Source organism: Microtus oregoni, unplaced genomic scaffold, assembly GCF_018167655.1.
Source record: "Microtus oregoni isolate MIOR12 unplaced genomic scaffold, Mior012 000007F_ref0000211, whole genome shotgun sequence".
In the NCBI taxonomy this organism is placed as follows: domain Eukaryota; kingdom Metazoa; phylum Chordata; class Mammalia; order Rodentia; family Cricetidae; genus Microtus; species Microtus oregoni.
Window position 1 is genome coordinate 50135692 of NW_024543066.1, and position 17342 is coordinate 50153033.

A 17342-nucleotide genomic window follows, 5' to 3' on the forward strand; every position below is an offset into this window, starting at 1 on the left:
TCCTAGAGAAGCTAAATAAGAAGGTGAATCCAAAGACAAACATATAGGTATCCTCCTGAATATTAACCTTCATCAGGCGATGAAAGGAGACAGAGACAGAGACCCACACTGGAGCACCGGACAGAAATCTCAAGGTCCAAATCAGGTCCAGAAGGAGAGGGAGCACGAGCAAGGAACTCAGGATGGCGAGGGGTACACCCACACACTGAGACAATGGGGATGTTCTATGGGGAACTCACCAAGGCCAGCTGGCCTGGGTCTGAAAAAGCATGGGATATAACCGGACTCACTGAACATAGCGGACAATGAGGACTACTGAGAACTCAAGAACAATGGCAATGGGTTTTTGATCCTACTGCATGTACTGGCTTTGGGGGAGCCTAGGCAGTTTGGATGCTCACCTTACTAAACCTGGATGGAGGTGGATGATCCTTGGACTTCCCACAGGTTAGTGAATCCTGGTTGCTCTTTGAGCTGATGAGGGAGGGGGATTTGATTGGGGGAGGGGGAGGGAAATGGGAGGCGGTGGAAGGGAGGAGGTAGAAATCCTTAATAAACAAATAAAATTTAAAAAAAAAAGAATGCCACTCTATAAATTTATCAGAGGTAATCTGAGATAGTCGAGGTAGATGAGTATATTAAAATAATTACAATGAAATCCCTCTTAAGAACTCATTGGACATACCAAACTGAGGAAAGGGTACAACTCCCTCACCAGAATACCATAAAGTAGTGGACACTCTGAATGTTGACAGCAATCACCCACCTTTCCTGTCATCAGATTGCCAATGCATTCAAAGACCAGCAGAAAAGCCCCAACATTCTCTGGGCCTTCAGCTCTGCCCAATCCTCCACTGTTAGCACAGCCCACATCCTGTTTGGATGCTGTCCTTTTGTCCACCTGCTCTCCATCTTGACCCAAGCCTACTACTGTTCTTTCTCCAGACCTGATTTTCTCTTTCATCTTGGTTCCTGACCACATCTTCACTCTCACCCTGTCTCTCTTGTGTCCTGATCTCTAAAGCGAGACCTTAAATGGTGCAGATGCTATACATGTACATGTTCCTACCATCCCACCTGAAGCCTTGAACTCTGCTGTAGCACACATATATGCATAGAGAGAGATTTTCTGGAATAAAAGAACCTGCATTTACCTCAGACAGATTACCAAAGTAGCTGTGACTTTCTAGCAAATTGCTGCAATTGAAACTTCTGTATTGTCAATTTATTGTCATTCAATAAATTGCAACATTATAGAAAGACACCAATAAGATTGTCTATGGTTCTGATATGGCATGCTCATGAAATCATACACGTAGCAACTGCTTCCTAAATGCTTGTTAAATTGAAGTAAGATGATCCCTGGTCATGAGAAACAGCTGCCTATTGTACAAATTGGAGAATGGAACCTGAGGGTGCACCTTTGCTTGCTATCAGGTAGGCAGGGTCAGGAGGCATCAGTAAGAACAAATTATTAACATTAAATATAAAGGGTGAACTCTTGCCTGAGGAAAAGAAAAGATTGCATATTACTTCTTGGTGACTTGGTGAGTTCAGGGTTATTTCTGGACTCTGGTCTTTGTGTTGTTATGCAAACAGAAAAATCCAACTTCCTTTCAAAATACCACAAAGTCATGGAAACACCTTATGCATTTCCCTTGAGTGTGAAGCTGGAATCTGTTCAGAAACAGATGTGAGGCTATAGCAAGACTCTATAGGACAAGGACTCAACATAGGCCCCAAGACAAATTAATTTCATTCCTCCATCTTCACTGGTATAAATCAAAATAATTTACTAAGTGTTTTTCATTTTATTCATTTATTTTATTATACTATCACAATATATTACATGCATTTCTTATACTCATCCCATGCTCATTTAATCATTACCCATTCAGTGGAGAACTACTATGGAATTAAGAAAGATTTTAAGAAAGAATGGCATTCAAGTCTTGAATGATTTCAGTAAACAAGCAAAGGGAAATGAACTCATAATAGATCATATGTGGTACAGCACAGAGGTAGGTGTGATTATAATACAAGGAACATTCTAGCTAAATCAACTCTATCTCAAGACAGTGTTGTAGATTTCCTGGGGAGGGCCATATTCTCCTAGTTGCCATGTTTTTCCACTTGTACCTTTCATTTGTTTTCCAAAGAGACAGCTTTGTTTGTTAATGTCAACCCATGCACATTTCTTCTTTGTTTGAAAATGTTAGTAGCGTCTCTGTAATAAATACAACAAAATCTGGACTCCTGCAACATAGTTTGAGTCAGGCTCATCTCCATCTTCATTTCTCACTGTTTTCCTCTTTGATTATACAGAGCCAGCATCCTTGTCTTAAAAGGCTGACCTTTTCTTTTCCACCCACTGTAGAGGTTTGAATAGGAATGGCCCACATAGGCTCATATATGTGAATGCTGTTACTTGAGAGGATTAGGAGGTGTGATCTTGTTGGAGGAAGTGTGTCACTTGGGTGGACATTGGGGTTTCAGGAGCACAAGTCTGATGTTCTCTCTCTCTCTCTCTCTCTCTCTCTCTCTCTCCTTCCCTCCCTCCCTCCCTCTCTCTCCCTCCCTCCTTTTCTCCCTCTCCCCCCTCCCTTTCTCTCTCTCTCTCTCTCTCCCTCTCTCTCCCTCCCTCCTTTTCTCCCTCTCCCCCCTCCCTTTCTCTCTCTCTCTCTCTCTCTCTCTCTCTCTCTCTCTCTCTCTCTCTCCCACTCTCTGTAGATCTCTCTGTAGATCCAAATGTAGAAACCTCAGATCTTTCTCCAGCACTATATCTGCCTGCATGCTGCCATGATTCCCACCATACTGATACTGGACTAGCCTTCAGAAACTGTAAGCAACCCCAGTAAAATGACTTCTTTTATAAAAACATCTCTCCACAGAAATAGAACACTGACTAAGACAGCCCTGTAACTAGTATCACCATCATTCACCAATTAGACAATGCCATGTGCAGTGGCACATGGAAATACTGCCAAGCCCAAGAAGAATCCTCTGTGCTAAGGCCTAGATAAGATCTGGCATGTAATAACTGCTCAAAAAAAGCATAATATGTCCAGACAGGATCCTCTGGTCATTAAAGCATCACCATGAGCAAGTCAGGAACAAAATTAAGGAAGCTATTACTGTAACAGATGAATGTTAGAGGTCAATTAGATACACAGAGAGTGGTATAGTGAAAATTATTAATATCCACCACACTATCCTAGAACTAAAGAGAAAACCCACCATGTAATGTGTGGACACAGCCTGAAATGGGGCTGTTAGTATTGACCACACCTGACTTCTCAGGATTGACTAATACTGCTGCCTTCTTCAGTAGCATTGCTTGCCAGTCTCCCTGAGAAATAAACCCAAAGTGTAATCTACACCTCAGGAGTTGACAGATCCACTCAATTTAACCGCTTCTACAATCTTCTCATAGCCATAAAAAAACACCTCTGGGAAGACTTTGTTTTAATGCTTTGCAAGAAACAGTGTAGCTGTCCATTTAAAGCCATTACATTCCTCCCATGTCACATTTGAGGAGGGTGACATGAGAGGAAATAGTCCTAACAGTATCGCTCAGCATTGCCATTGCCTGATACTTGTTTCTGAAAGTTCATTTCTTGCAGGAATACATTTTGTTGGTCATCTTAATAATTGTCCACGGAATAGGTAAAAGGTTATGAAACTATTGGAAGGGAAAGGCTTATCTCTGAATAAGTTTTACTCACAACCTTGCAAACTACTAAGTGATTTTTAAAGACAGCTCTCAGCTCTTTGAATTTATGTGACTGTAAAAGGAGTTGTTTAACCTAAATATTATAGGAAGTAATGACCAGTATACTTTTAGAAAACTATCTACTTATTTTTATTTTATGTGTACATTGAGTGACCACATGCATGTCTGTGTACCATATGTATGCCTGGTATTCATGGAGGCCAGAAGAAGGCATCCTAGAACTGGAATTACTGATATTGCTGTCAGCTGAATTTGTGTCCTGCAAAAGCAGGAAATGCTTTTAACAATTGAATCATCTCTCCAGTTCTGATATGCATCCCCCCACACATATTCATACTTCTTTTTGTTGTATTTTCATAACTTCTATTTTTTACATATGATCTGCTAGCCATGTCACCTCAGAAAACAAGGAAGAGGGGATCTTCAGACCTTCATTCTCCCTCCTTGCCTCCAAATCCAACCCCGGTCTTATTCCCAGCTCTTATCAAACTATCTACTGTAGTCTTTTCTTCTTCTCTGCCCCATTTCCTTGAAGACCAAGAAGATCCTGGTAACACAAGAGACCCTTTTGGAACCCCTCAGACACCTTTGCCTTCTTTTTTCTAGCTCACTCTTAAGTATCAGCTCCCAATAAAAGGAAGTACATTCTGCCACAGACCGGCTCAGTGGAGCCACTCAGACCATGGGAGAAGCAGGGTCTTTGTACTCAGGAAGGCACGAGGTCGGCGATGACACAGATACAACACACAAGAGAGTGATTTAAATCTGCTGCGATCTTACTTTAATTCATGTTTTCATTATATAGTATTCAAACCAGCAACAAATCAGAAGGTCATGATCATCAGTTGGCACAGTATGAAGGCTTCTTTTAGTTACATCAGCAATTTCTAAGAAGAGCATATTATCAGGAACAGGTGTTAGACATAAAACATCCTGGGAACGTAAACCTCAGACAAGTGGTTTCATCTTATCTAGAAATAGAAAGTTTCTGTTTCATTGTCGCTTTCATGGCCCTCCTGCAGGCTCCCTTTCTATCCATTTCTTTATCTCATCTAGTGACCAAATATGCCTAACAGCTCTCTGCACCTGCTGAAATAAACTTTTTTGTACCTTTTTATGCAGCAGACATCATGGGGGTTGGGATCTAGCAAGCCAGGATAGCCAAAACAATCCTATACAATAAAAGTACTTCCGGAGGCATTACCATCCCTGATTTCAAACTCTGTTACAGAGCTACAGTAATGAAAACAGCTTGGTATTGGCATAAAAAAAAACAGAGATGTTGACCAATGGAATCGAATCAAAGACGGATACTGATATTAACCCACAAACCTATGAACACCTGATTTTTGACAAAGAAACTAAAATTATACAATGGAAGAAAGAAAGCATCTTTAACAAATGGTGCTGGCATAACTGGTTGTCAACCTGTAAAAGAATGAAAATAGATCCATATCTATCACCATGCAAAAAAACTCAAGTCCAAATGCATTAAAGACCTCAATATAAATCTGAACACACTGAACCTGATAAAAGAGAAAGTGGGAAGTAGTCTGCAATACATGGGCACAGGAGACCACATCCTACATATAACCCCAGTAGCACAAACAATAAGAGCAACAATAAATAAATAAATAAATGGGACCTCCTGAAACTGAAAGCTTCTGTAAAGCAAAGGACACAGTCATTAAGACAAAAGGGCAACCTACTGAATGGGAGATCTTCACCAACCTCACATCAGACAAAGGTCTGATCTCCAAAATATATAAAGAACTCAAGAAACTAAACATTAGAATTCTAAATAACCCAATTAAAAATGGGGTACTCAACTGAACAGAAAATTGTCAACAGAAGAATTTCAAATGGCCAAAAGATACTGAAGGACTTGTTAAACTTTCTTAGCTATTCAGGAAATACAAATCAAAACAACTTTGAGATACCATCTTACACCTGTCAGAATGGCTAAAATCGAAAACACCAATGATGTGAGAGTCTTCTGTTTTGTATTGATTTCATTGGTTAAATAAAGAGACTGCCTTAGCCCCCTAATAGGACAGAAAATTAGGTAAGCAAAGTAGACAGAACAGAATTCTGGGAGAAAGAAGGTGAGTCGAGGAGTCGCCATGATTCTCCCACTCCAGACAGACACAAGTTAAGATCTTCCCTGGTAAGCCACCTCGTGGGCTACACAGATTATTAGAAATGGGTTAGATCAATATGTAAGAGCTAGCCAATAAGAGGCTAGAGCTAATGAGCCAAGCAGTGTTTAAAAGAATACAGTTCCCATGTAATTATTTTGGGGCATAAGCTACCCGTGTGGGCGGCCGGGTGCCAGGAACATAGCCCGCCACTCTTAATACAACACACCAATAATAACCTATGCTGGAGAGGATGTGGAATAAGGGGGACACTCATCCATTGCTGATGGGAATGCAAACTTGTGCAACCACTTTGGAAGTTAGTAGGCAGTTTCTTTGAAAATTGGGGGTCAACCTACCTCAGGATCCAGCAATACCACTCTTGGAAACATACCCAAGAGATGCTCAATCATACTACAAAAGCATTTGTTCAACTATGTTCATAGCAGCATTATTTGTAAAAGCAAGGACCTGGAAACAACCCAGATGCCCCTCAATGGAAGAATGGATAAAGAAAGTGTGGCACGTACAAACACTAGAGTACTACTCAGTGGTAAAAAAAAAACAATGACATCTTGAATTTTGCACGAAAATGGATGGAAATAGTAAACACTATCCTGAGTGAGATAGCCCAGACCCAAAAATACGAATATGGTATGTATTCATTCACTTAGTGGATTCTAGCCATAAACAGAGGACATTGAGCCTAGAGTGCGCCATCCTATGAAAGCTAAGTAATAAGGTAAACCCAAAGAAAAACATATATAGAAGCTCCTAGAAATTGGAAGCAGACAAGATAGCCAGGAAGAAGTTTGGAGCATGGGGGTGGGGTGGAATGGGGGGGAAGGGGAGATGGGGAGAGAGAAGGGAGAAGGGGAGGGTTGGGGAGATCTTGGGGAAGTGGGATGGTTGAGATGGAGGAAGGGTAGATATGAAAACAGGGAAGAAGACATCTTAATTGAGGGAGCCATTTTAGGGTTGGCAAGAGGCTTGGCACTGGAGGGGTTTCCAGGAGTCCACAGGGATGTCCCCAGCTAGGACCCTGGGCAGTGGAGGAGAGGGTGCCTGAACTGACCTTGTACCATAGTCAGACTGATGACTATCTTGAATATCACCATAGAACCTTTGTCTGGCGATAGATGGAGATAGAGACAGAGACCCACATTGGAGCACTGAACTGAGCTCCCAATGTCCAGTTGAAGAGGAGAAGGATGGAGAGAATATGAGCAAGGAACTCAGGACCATGAGGGGTTGGTCCACCCACTGATCTAATGGGAGCTCACCAAAGCCAGCTGGACCGTGACTAAAGGAGCATGGACTAAACTGGACTCTCTGAATGTGGCTGACAATGGGGAAGACTGAGAAGCCAATGATAATGGCACTGGGATTTGTCTCTACTGCATATAGTGGCTTTTGGGGATCCTATTCTATTTGGATGCACACCTTCCTAAGCCTGGATGGAGGGGGGGCGGCCTTGGACTTCCCACAGAACAGGGTACCCTGCCCTTTGTTAGGACTGGAGGAGAAGAGGGGAAAGGGAGAGGAAGTGGGAGGGAAATGGGAGGAGGGGAGGAAGTGGAGATTTTGAATGATATTATTTATAAAGCAATGAAAAACAAATAAAAATTAAGAATACATTTAAAAACACCAAAAAAATCTATTGTGTGAAAAAATATTTCTTCATAAAAAACAATAAAATTACATCATAGCACCATTATTTGTAATAGCCAGAAGCTGGAGACAACCTAGATGTTTGTCAACCAAAAAAAAATTGATAAAGAATATGTGGTACATTTACACACTGGAGTATTACCCAGCAATAAAAAACAATGACATCTTGAAATTATCAGGCAAAAGAATAGAACTAGAAAAAATCATCCTGAGTGAGATAACCCAAAACCAGAAAGACAAACACATTATGTACTCACTTATATGTAGATATTAGCAAAGGGTAACCAGTCTACAAACCACAACCCCAGAGAAGCTAGGTAAGAAAAGAGGACCCTAAGAGGGACTTACATGGAGGGCCCCAGAAAAGGGGAATAGTTAAGATCTCTTGGGTAAATTGGGAAGGAGAGCAAAGGGAGGGGATGGGGTAAGAACATGAGGACTCGAAATGGCCAAACTGGAGGAGCGGCAGAGAGGGAGAGCAAAGAAAGATATCTTGATAGTGGAAACCATTATGGGGGTAAGGAGAAACCAGGTGCTAGAGAACTTCCCAGGAATCCACAGGATGACTCCAACTAAGACTCTTAGCAATAGTGGAGAGGGTGCCTGAACTGGCCTTCCCGTATAATCAGATTAGTGACTACTCTAATTGTCGTCATAGAACCTCCATCCAATAACTAATGGACAGACGCAGATGAGCTGGGCACAGCACCTGAGCTGGGCTCCTGGAGCTTAGCTGAAGAGAGGGAAGAGGGATCATATGAGCAAAAAGGGTCAAGATCATGCAGGGGGGAGGGGACCACAGAGGCAGCTGACCTGAGCTAGTGGGAGCTAACAGACTATGGATTGTCAACTGGGGATCCTACATGGGACCGAACTGAATATGGATGACAGTTATGTGGTTTGATCTGTTGGGGGCTCTGGCGGTGGGACCAGGACTTATCCTGGGTGCATGAACTGGCTTTTTGGAGGCCATTCTCTGTGGTGGGATACCTTATTCAGTCTTGATACAGGAGGAAGGGTCTTGGTCTTGCCTCAACTTTGTATACCAGACATTGTTGACTCCCCACGGGAGGTCCTACTCCTTCTGAGGAGAGAATGGGGAGTGAGATGGGAGGAAGTAAAGATGAGAGAAGGGGAGGATGGGGTAACTGGGGCTGGTATGTAAAATGAAAAAAAAATAATTACATCATTTCCTCTTTCCTCTCCTCCCTTTAAAACCTTCTCAAATCCCCCTCCTTTCTGTCTTTTAAATACGTGGCCTCTGTTTCCATTAATTATAGTTACATGCAAATAATTATATACATATATATCCCCCAAATATAACCTTTTCAGTCTGTATAATGTCTACATTTAATGTATATGTTTTCAGAACTATTTGGTATTAGATAAACATTTGGTGTGTTCTTCCCTAGTAAGGACTATTTCTTCAGCTCCTATTAGTCCTTAGTTTCTGTGGTTCTTTGTGTAGCGAGAAAGACCACAGGGTCTGAGTAGCATTTTTATCCATTGCTGTGCAGCCAGCAATGCCATGAGAAAAAAATCTCTACAGAAGATTTTAGTTGTAAGCTCAAGAGAAGTTATTGGTAGCATGTAGAAGCGTCAGTACTGAAATGGGGTTGGAGGGAGAGTGAGGAAAATGCATAGAAAGCTCTTATTCTTCAAGAGACATGGTCTATAATGAAATTCCTTAGTCAGAGGTAAGTTCTGCAGTAAGCAGAAAAGCTAAAGTCAGCTGGATATCCTCTCCAGTCAGCAGAACTCAACCAACTTGGCCAAAAATATCTCCCATGTAACAGCAGTAGGGGCTGAAAGGGAAGGTCTGCTCCTCACACACACCAGACCTACCACTCCAGGAAAAGATGCTGTAGATGTCAGGCTTCCCAGAGACCTGCCAAAATAGTACCTACAATCACCACTTCTCTACAAACCAGACCCCAGACAACACAGAAACTAAGGCTCCATTCTCCCTGCTCCCACATGACACCACCTGGAGTCTGACAGAGCCAGATGGATCAAAAAACTTCATCTTTCAGTTCTCAGCTGTGTCAGCAATTCACTCCATAGTGCTCTTTTTAAAATGTGTTATATGTGTTCACATGTGTGTGGGTGCCTTTAGAGGCTATAAGAGGGTGAAGAATTCTCTGGAACTGGAGTTACAGGTGCTTGCAAGCCAGCTAATATGGGTGCTGGCAAAAAACTCAGATTCTCTAAAAGAGTAGTATTTGCTTCTAATTGCTGAGCTATCTTTCCAGTTGGCTTAGTTTATTTTTTAACTGGCTATATTCTTTCAGTTGAAGCATTTGCAATATTCATGTAGGGCTTGGATGTGGTGAAGTTGAGTATGTAGCTCATAAAATAGTCCCTCATTCTAGGAGTTGAAGGTACTTAGTATAAACTCTATATTATTCCCTGAGTAGAATATAAAGTTTTAGGGCACCCACAACTGCTGGATATTACAACTATGGCCAGCTAACAACAGGCCAGTTTGACTTAATTAATTAAACAACCAAAGATAGTACAGAAATAAATAACTAAACAAAGCAGTAAAATAACAACATATTTGTAATTCTAACACAATAACATAAAAAATATAAAGAAAAGAAAAAATCTCCACAATCAACAATAACAACAAGAACCCCAATAACAAAATATAACTCCTCCAAAAATTACTAACAGCATATACTGAGAGTGAATTAAGTGAAATCTGAGGGTAGTTATAGTGTTATTTTATTTTTATAATATTGTTCATGGCCCAGTACAAATGATTCCCTTTTTTCACTAAAAAAATATGAATCCTTTGAGAATTTCATATAATGTATTTTAAGCATATTCATCCACAACTCCTCACTCTAACTCCAGTGTCTATACCCCTAAAGAAATAATTGCTTCCCCTCTCCCAAGAAGAACCACTAATTTTTAAAGCTCTTCAACTGGGGGTAGAGGCCTCACAAGTGCCTCCCTCATCCATGGCGGAATGTGGAGGAGCCCATCTTGTGCAGGTAGCCACCACTGTTTGATGTGAGATTCTTCTCTGTATGCTGTGATTACCATTAATGAATAAAGAAACGGCTTTGGACCTATAGGAGGACATATCATAGATAGGCAAGGAAAACTAAACTGAATGCTGGGAGGAAGAAGGCAGAGTCATGGAGAAGTCATGGAGCCTCCACCAGAGACAAATTCGTTGAAACTTTTCTGGTAGGCCACAACCTAGCTGTAATGCACAGATTAATGGAGATGGATTGAATTAAGATGCAACAGTTAGCCAATAAGAAACTAGAGCTAATGGGCCAAGCAGTGATTTAGTTAATATGGTTTCTGTGTGATTATTTTGGGAGTCTGGGCAGCTGGGAACATCTGTTCTGCTCACATATGCAGTGGCCATGTCACTTCCAAAAGATAGTACTTCACCATGTCCTCCTTCTCAGATGTCTCCCACAGTCTCTCTGCCCAGAGATGGGGTGGGCTGCTTTTGTCTTGAGTTATTTTAAGTTTCCTGTGCTAGTTAACTTTTTTGTCAACCAGAGCAAGCCAAGGATATCAGGGAAGAGGAAACTTCAGTTGAGAAAAATGCCTTCATTAGACTAGCCTGTTGGCTAGCCTGTGGAGCAGTTTTTAAGTGATGTGGGAGGTCTTAAGCCACTGTGGGTGGTACCATCCCTGGCTGGGCAGGAGGTCTGGATGTCTAAGAAAGCAAGCTGAGCAAATCATGGAGCACAAGCCAGTAAACAGTGTTCTTCCATGGGCTGTTTCAGCTCCTGCTTCCAGATTCCTGCTTTGAGTTCCTGGCCTGGCCTCCCTGAATGGTAGACAACAATCTGTAAAGTGCAATAATCCCTTTCTTCTGAACTTGCTTTTGGTCATGGTGTTTTATAGCAGTAATAGGAAGCAAACTAGAACATTTCCCTTTTAATTTCTTCTTTGACTTGTTGGTTTTGTAAGAAAAGGAGTCTGATTTCTGCTTATGTGTGAATCTTTCAGTTTTCTTCCTGTTGTTGACATTTTTCATTCCATTGTATGTAGAAAAGATATTTACCATAAATTATTTGTCAGAGGGGTTAGACATAAATGTAACAGGATTTCACCATTTCTTTCTAGCTTTAAAATAGGATCAGTGGATGGAGACATGACTCAGCATTGAAAAGTGATTACTATTCCCACATAAGAAACAAATTCAGTTCCCAGGGCTCACATTGGGCAGCTCACCACTATCTCAAATTCCAGATCCAGGATTCAGTTTCTTCTGACTTCTGCAGGCAAACACATGCATACACACTCACAAACATACGTTCATAAATAAAACTAACTCTTTAAAATAGGAGCAATGAAAACATGTTTATGTAATAATATTCCAACAACATTGTTTAGAAGATTGATTTAGATGATTAAGGAACCAAATTAGCCTTTAATGCTTATGTATACATTTTAATGAATTAAATAAATAAAACTTCTAAACAGTAAGTTTATATGTATTTTGAAATATGGCTCAGTGATCAACAGCACTCATTCCTCTTGACAATTACCCTGGCTCAGTTTCTATCAATTGTCTCTAACTCCAGTGCCATGGGATCCAGTGCCCTGTTCCAGTCTCTGTGAGCACCAGGTATGAATGTGGTATATGCACACATGCAAGCAAACACTAATACACATTAATAGTTTTTGTAAATGTTCAATATGTACAGGCAAGGGAAATACAAAAATCATATAGTTGAAAATAGCTTTATATACCCTAGAGCCTACCAGTATTGAGTTTCTGTGGCACCAAGAAGCTACTGTTGCCAACAGTAAGGAAAACAACCATAAGAACCAGACCAAACCTGATACTGCTAATTTAATCCAATTTTGCACACTAGCTATTCAAAAGAATTCATCAGTTGAGAAAATGTAAAGTATGGTTCAGAGTTTATATTTGTTTTATAGTTACATTTAATTTTTTTAATCCATGACTATGTGCTAAAGGAATCTGGTAGTTAATGGTTCCTTTGGACTGAAAAGACTATTTATATAGTCTGCAGTTCTTCTGCCAGCTATTGTCACTCACACAATAGCAATGGCTTTTCTTGGCCAGGCTAGCCTTTCCAAAAATATAGAGGAAAGAATCTCCAGGAAAGTTGTCTGTGGAGTGATTATTGGATAGATAGCAGTATTATTGATCAGGAAAGCTAAGTTTGTTGTCATTGGTGACATGAATTGCCTTTTGAGAGATTCCACACAGGTGGCTTCTCCTGAATAGAATCACTCATCATGATTCCAACAATACAATTCTTCCACAGAAAGTCAACTCACACCCAGAAAGGAAATGAGAGAACAAACAAACCAGAAGAAACAGTGTGAGGTGAGAAAAACACTAGGGCCCAGGACTGGAAAAGTAGACAACCAAGATCAGAATGACCTTCTTCTCTCAACCAGCCCTCTCTGGAAAGATCCTCACAAGCAACCCTAGAGGATGCTGGACTCATCTCCTGGTCACTTTCTAATCCAGTCCATTGACAATCAGCATTGACCATAGCATTACCCATTGTAAGAAGGCTCTGTCTCAGTGACAATGCGGTATTAGCTGGTGGCTATCCACATCAGGGGAGGCTTGCTATTTTAAGATGCAATCAGTGGAAAGCTCTGGGATAAGGTTGATGATAAAAGGTGCATAGGTTCAAAATCTGGCTATCCTAGACTTGAACTGTTCTGTGAGTGTCAGAAAGCCAGTTAAACCACAGTTCCTTTGTGACAGCATTGATGATTGAGCTGCTACTCCAGATGGCTATGAATGTACCAAAGAAATGTCCTAGCATCAGGCAGCAAGGGTCAAAAACAAGTATCAGTGAACATTGTCACCTCTCATTTCAGGGATACATGTATCAAAATATACCATGTTGGCAATAATGTTCCTAGAGAGGCTCCCTCCCTCCCATAGTGCCTTCCAGAGAAAGCTGCTTAGTGCAGTGGGTAAAAATGCATGGTTTTGTTTCTTGTTAGTACAGTCAACCTCCAAGGCCCTGGGCCAGATGCCTCTGTAGAAGCCCAGTAAAGAACCTAGTTTTTACTAACAGTTACCCAGTTAGAGTTGGGGTCTACTAGCCTTTTGCCTTTACAGGATAATTTCTCTGTCATCTAGGTATTGTACATGCTGTAATGTTCTGGTCATATCTCCCTTCAAGAATAAAAGAATTGGTTTGGTCACCATGTAGAGAATAAGACTGTGGAGTGCTTGGCTCTAATGGGACATACGTAGTGTGCCCTTCCCCTCAAGGCTCAGGGATCTTTAAAGAAGAGGGAGCAGAGCGGCTGACAACATCAAAGAGACTCACTAAGCAGTGCTCTCCAGATACAACAAGGCTGCTGCACATATGAACTCACAGCAGTTAAGACTTGTACAAGCATCAGCCAAACGAAATCCTAGCATAGAAGAGTCAAGGATGGACATGGAACCCTATCACTAGTTGAGAACTTCTGGTATTTGGTAGCTATTGGACGAGGGGGAGTCAATTTTCCTTGACAGTGTGACCCCATCTCTGAAGCCTGACCAATAACAGCACAGACCCTATTCCCAATACTAGCTGGGACTTGATGGGAGTTAAAATTATTCAAAACACATCGTAATTAAATTCTCAAAGATTAATAAAATATTTTAAAATAAAAGAATAAAGATACTTCTATTGCAGTTTCAGAGAGTTCTCTGCTTCCAGGAACTTTGAGAATTCATGAATCTAAACCTAAGAAAAGTGATGAGCGGACTCAGGCTGGGAGTAGAAATGTCTTCTGTATTTCTAAAGATGGCTTCCTCCCTGGTGTGTCTGGATGCAGGTGCTGCTTTTGGTTCATACCTTGCCTGAGTGGGGTGATATGAACAACCATCTACAGTCTGCCCATTAGGCTCACTTTATCTAAAAATGCAAAGTCATAGAGTAATTGGACTTATTTCAGGGTGACTCAGGTGTTGACAGAGATTTCTGTCCCACCCTGTTCTGCAGCCATTCAGTCCCAAAGAAACACACAGAGGTTTACATTAATTATAAACTGATTGGCCCAGTAGCTCAAGCTTGTTATTAACTAATTCTTACATCTTAAATTGGCCCATTATTCTTGTCTATGTTAGCCACGTGGCTTGGTACCTTTATCAGTGAGGCATTCTTGTCTTGCTTCCTCTGTGTCTGGATGATGACTGCAAAACTAAGTCTTTCCTCTTCCCAGAATTCTCCTGTTCTCCTCGCCCTAGCTCTATTTCCTGCCTGGGTACTGGCCAATCAGCTTTTTATTAAAATACAAGTGACAAATCTTTACAAAGTACAAGATCATTATTCCACAGCATTCAGGCCTTAAATGTGTATTGTTGGCCTGATGGTGGTGATGCACACCTTTAATCCCAGCACTTGGGAAGCAGTGGCAGGAGAATCTTAGTGAGTTCGAGGCCAGCCTGGTCTCCAAAGTGAGGTCCAGGACAGCTAGGATTGTTAGACTGTTACACAGAGCAACTCTGAATAATCATGTCATGAAAAAAAAAATCATTTCACTGAACTTGTATGAGTGATGGGCATTTCACTGAACTCAGTGTCACTGTGCCTCTGTTCTTCAAAACAGGCACCTGTATACAAAAGGAAGGGCAAATGTGTGGCACTTCCTAAAAAGTGAGGTCAAAATTCAGAAGACTGTGAGCACTAGATGCTATGGCCGGAGGCATGGAAAGGAGTCACCTCTCTTTGCCTGTCATATGTCACCTGTGCTTTTATCAAGACGTCCCCTCTGGCAGAGGTGATGAGAGGGAGAATGGATTATAAATTGGCCAGATTTGTGAGTTAGGATTTGTGGAGGCTAATTACAAAATCCCAGTGTTCAACTCAAGTTAAAGAGAAATTCAATTTCCAAAACAAAAACAACAACAACAACAACAACAACAAACATAAAGTAGGACTGAATAAATGGTTTAGATAGTTTAGAGCTGCTCCTACAGAGGACCTGGGTTCTGTTCCCAAACCATCTGTAACTCCAGTTCCAGGAGATCCAGTGCCCTCTTTTGACCTCTACACACTTCAGGCACACACAGTGAACAGACATGCATGCAGCCAAAACACCATTCACATAAAAAAATAATATTACAGCAAGAAAACGTAAATAATACATAACAAAACAAAATCCAGGTGATAAAACAGAAAGCACTATTTTGATTGTATGGCATTTCTTATTTAGACACCAATTTGTGGAAAGGCAATATCAGTTATATCAAGAGACCCATTTATGCACCAGTGTTATATCTTTACTTTTGATTTTGGGCTTTACAGATAGAGTTTTCTCATGTCACTTGTGCTGGTCTGTAACTCACTGTATGGACCTGGAACTGGCAATTTCTTTTGCTTTGACTTCCTGAGTGCAGGGATCTTGGGTATGTGCCACTATATCTGACCTTAATGAGAATTTCTATAATGTAGTTCAAAAATACATTATAATTTTTATTTCTTCCAGAATATTAAAAATATTTAAGGACTGGCAAGATACTTCATTCATAGGGTAAAGGCCTGGCTGCCAAGCCTGATAACCTGAGTTCTCACAGGATCACACACGATGGAAGGAGAGAACAAACTAAACTCCTGCAAGCTGTCGGATGACTCCCATATTCATGCTGTGATAAGTGGCCCCTCCTGTAAATAAACAAGCAGGAAAATAAATGAATAAAATTAAGTCTTTGTCCTCAGTTTTTCTTGAATATCCCTCCTGCCATCATTTAGGAATGGATTCCCACAGAGGTTTTGACTACTTTCTGGCCTTCGTTTTGCTTTCTTGAGCCTCTGTTATTAAATCATTTCAAAGGTGCCACTGGATAGGGCTGTAACAACATCCTGATTGTAGTGAGAGCTGTGGGGCTGCATTCTGCCACCCAGCTCCCGCCACCGGCTAGCTTATGCCGAAATAACAACACACAAACTGTATTCATTTAAACACTGCTTGGCCCATTTCTATCTAGCCTCTTCTAGGCTAATTCTCACATATTAATTTAGCCCATTTCTAATCATCTGTGTTGCACCCCAAGGTGTGCTTACTGGGAAGATTCTATCCTACGTCCATCCTGGGTCAGAGCTTCATCACGTGTGTCTGCCCAGGAGAGGGGCATGGCGTCCCTGTCTGAGGCGTCTTACCTCACTTCCTCTTCCTCCCAGCATTCTGTTCTGTTTACTCCACCCACCTATGTTCTAAGCTATGAGCCCAAGCAGTTTGTTTATTACTTAACCAATGAAATCAATAGATTGATATATGACACTCCCACATCACCTGATGCTTTATAATGGATGGAGTTTGCATGATTCTGGAAGCAGTGTCTGTGGGCTTCTAAAAAGCAACTGAGGTATTTAAAACCGGTGTGCTTCATCTTCTTTCCTCTCCGTGGCAGCATTTCTGGGCTGGGAAGCCTTCATCAGCTATGTCTTACATTTAATCAACTCATGGCTTCCTAAATACACAGGGTTAGCAATGGCAAGGACAGGGAACTGTATATTGGGTTTTCCAGGTAGTAGATACAGAGGGATATTGGTATGAAGGATATATACTGCCCATGAAATTAACAATGTGGTAGAGACAGGGACAATGTGGATTTGTGGATGGAGAGATTCACCTATGGTAAAACTTCATGGGAACTTTATAAGAATGACCTTTGAACCTGCAGGAAGGGCTGGGCTTTTATACATTTGCTTCAATGTGGGCCACCCCCAGTGTGCAATGCAAAAAAAAAAAAAAACAAAAAAAAACCTTGCTTATGCCTTTATTTATACCAAAGTATTTAGAAGCATAATAAAACCATTATTTTATATCATTAC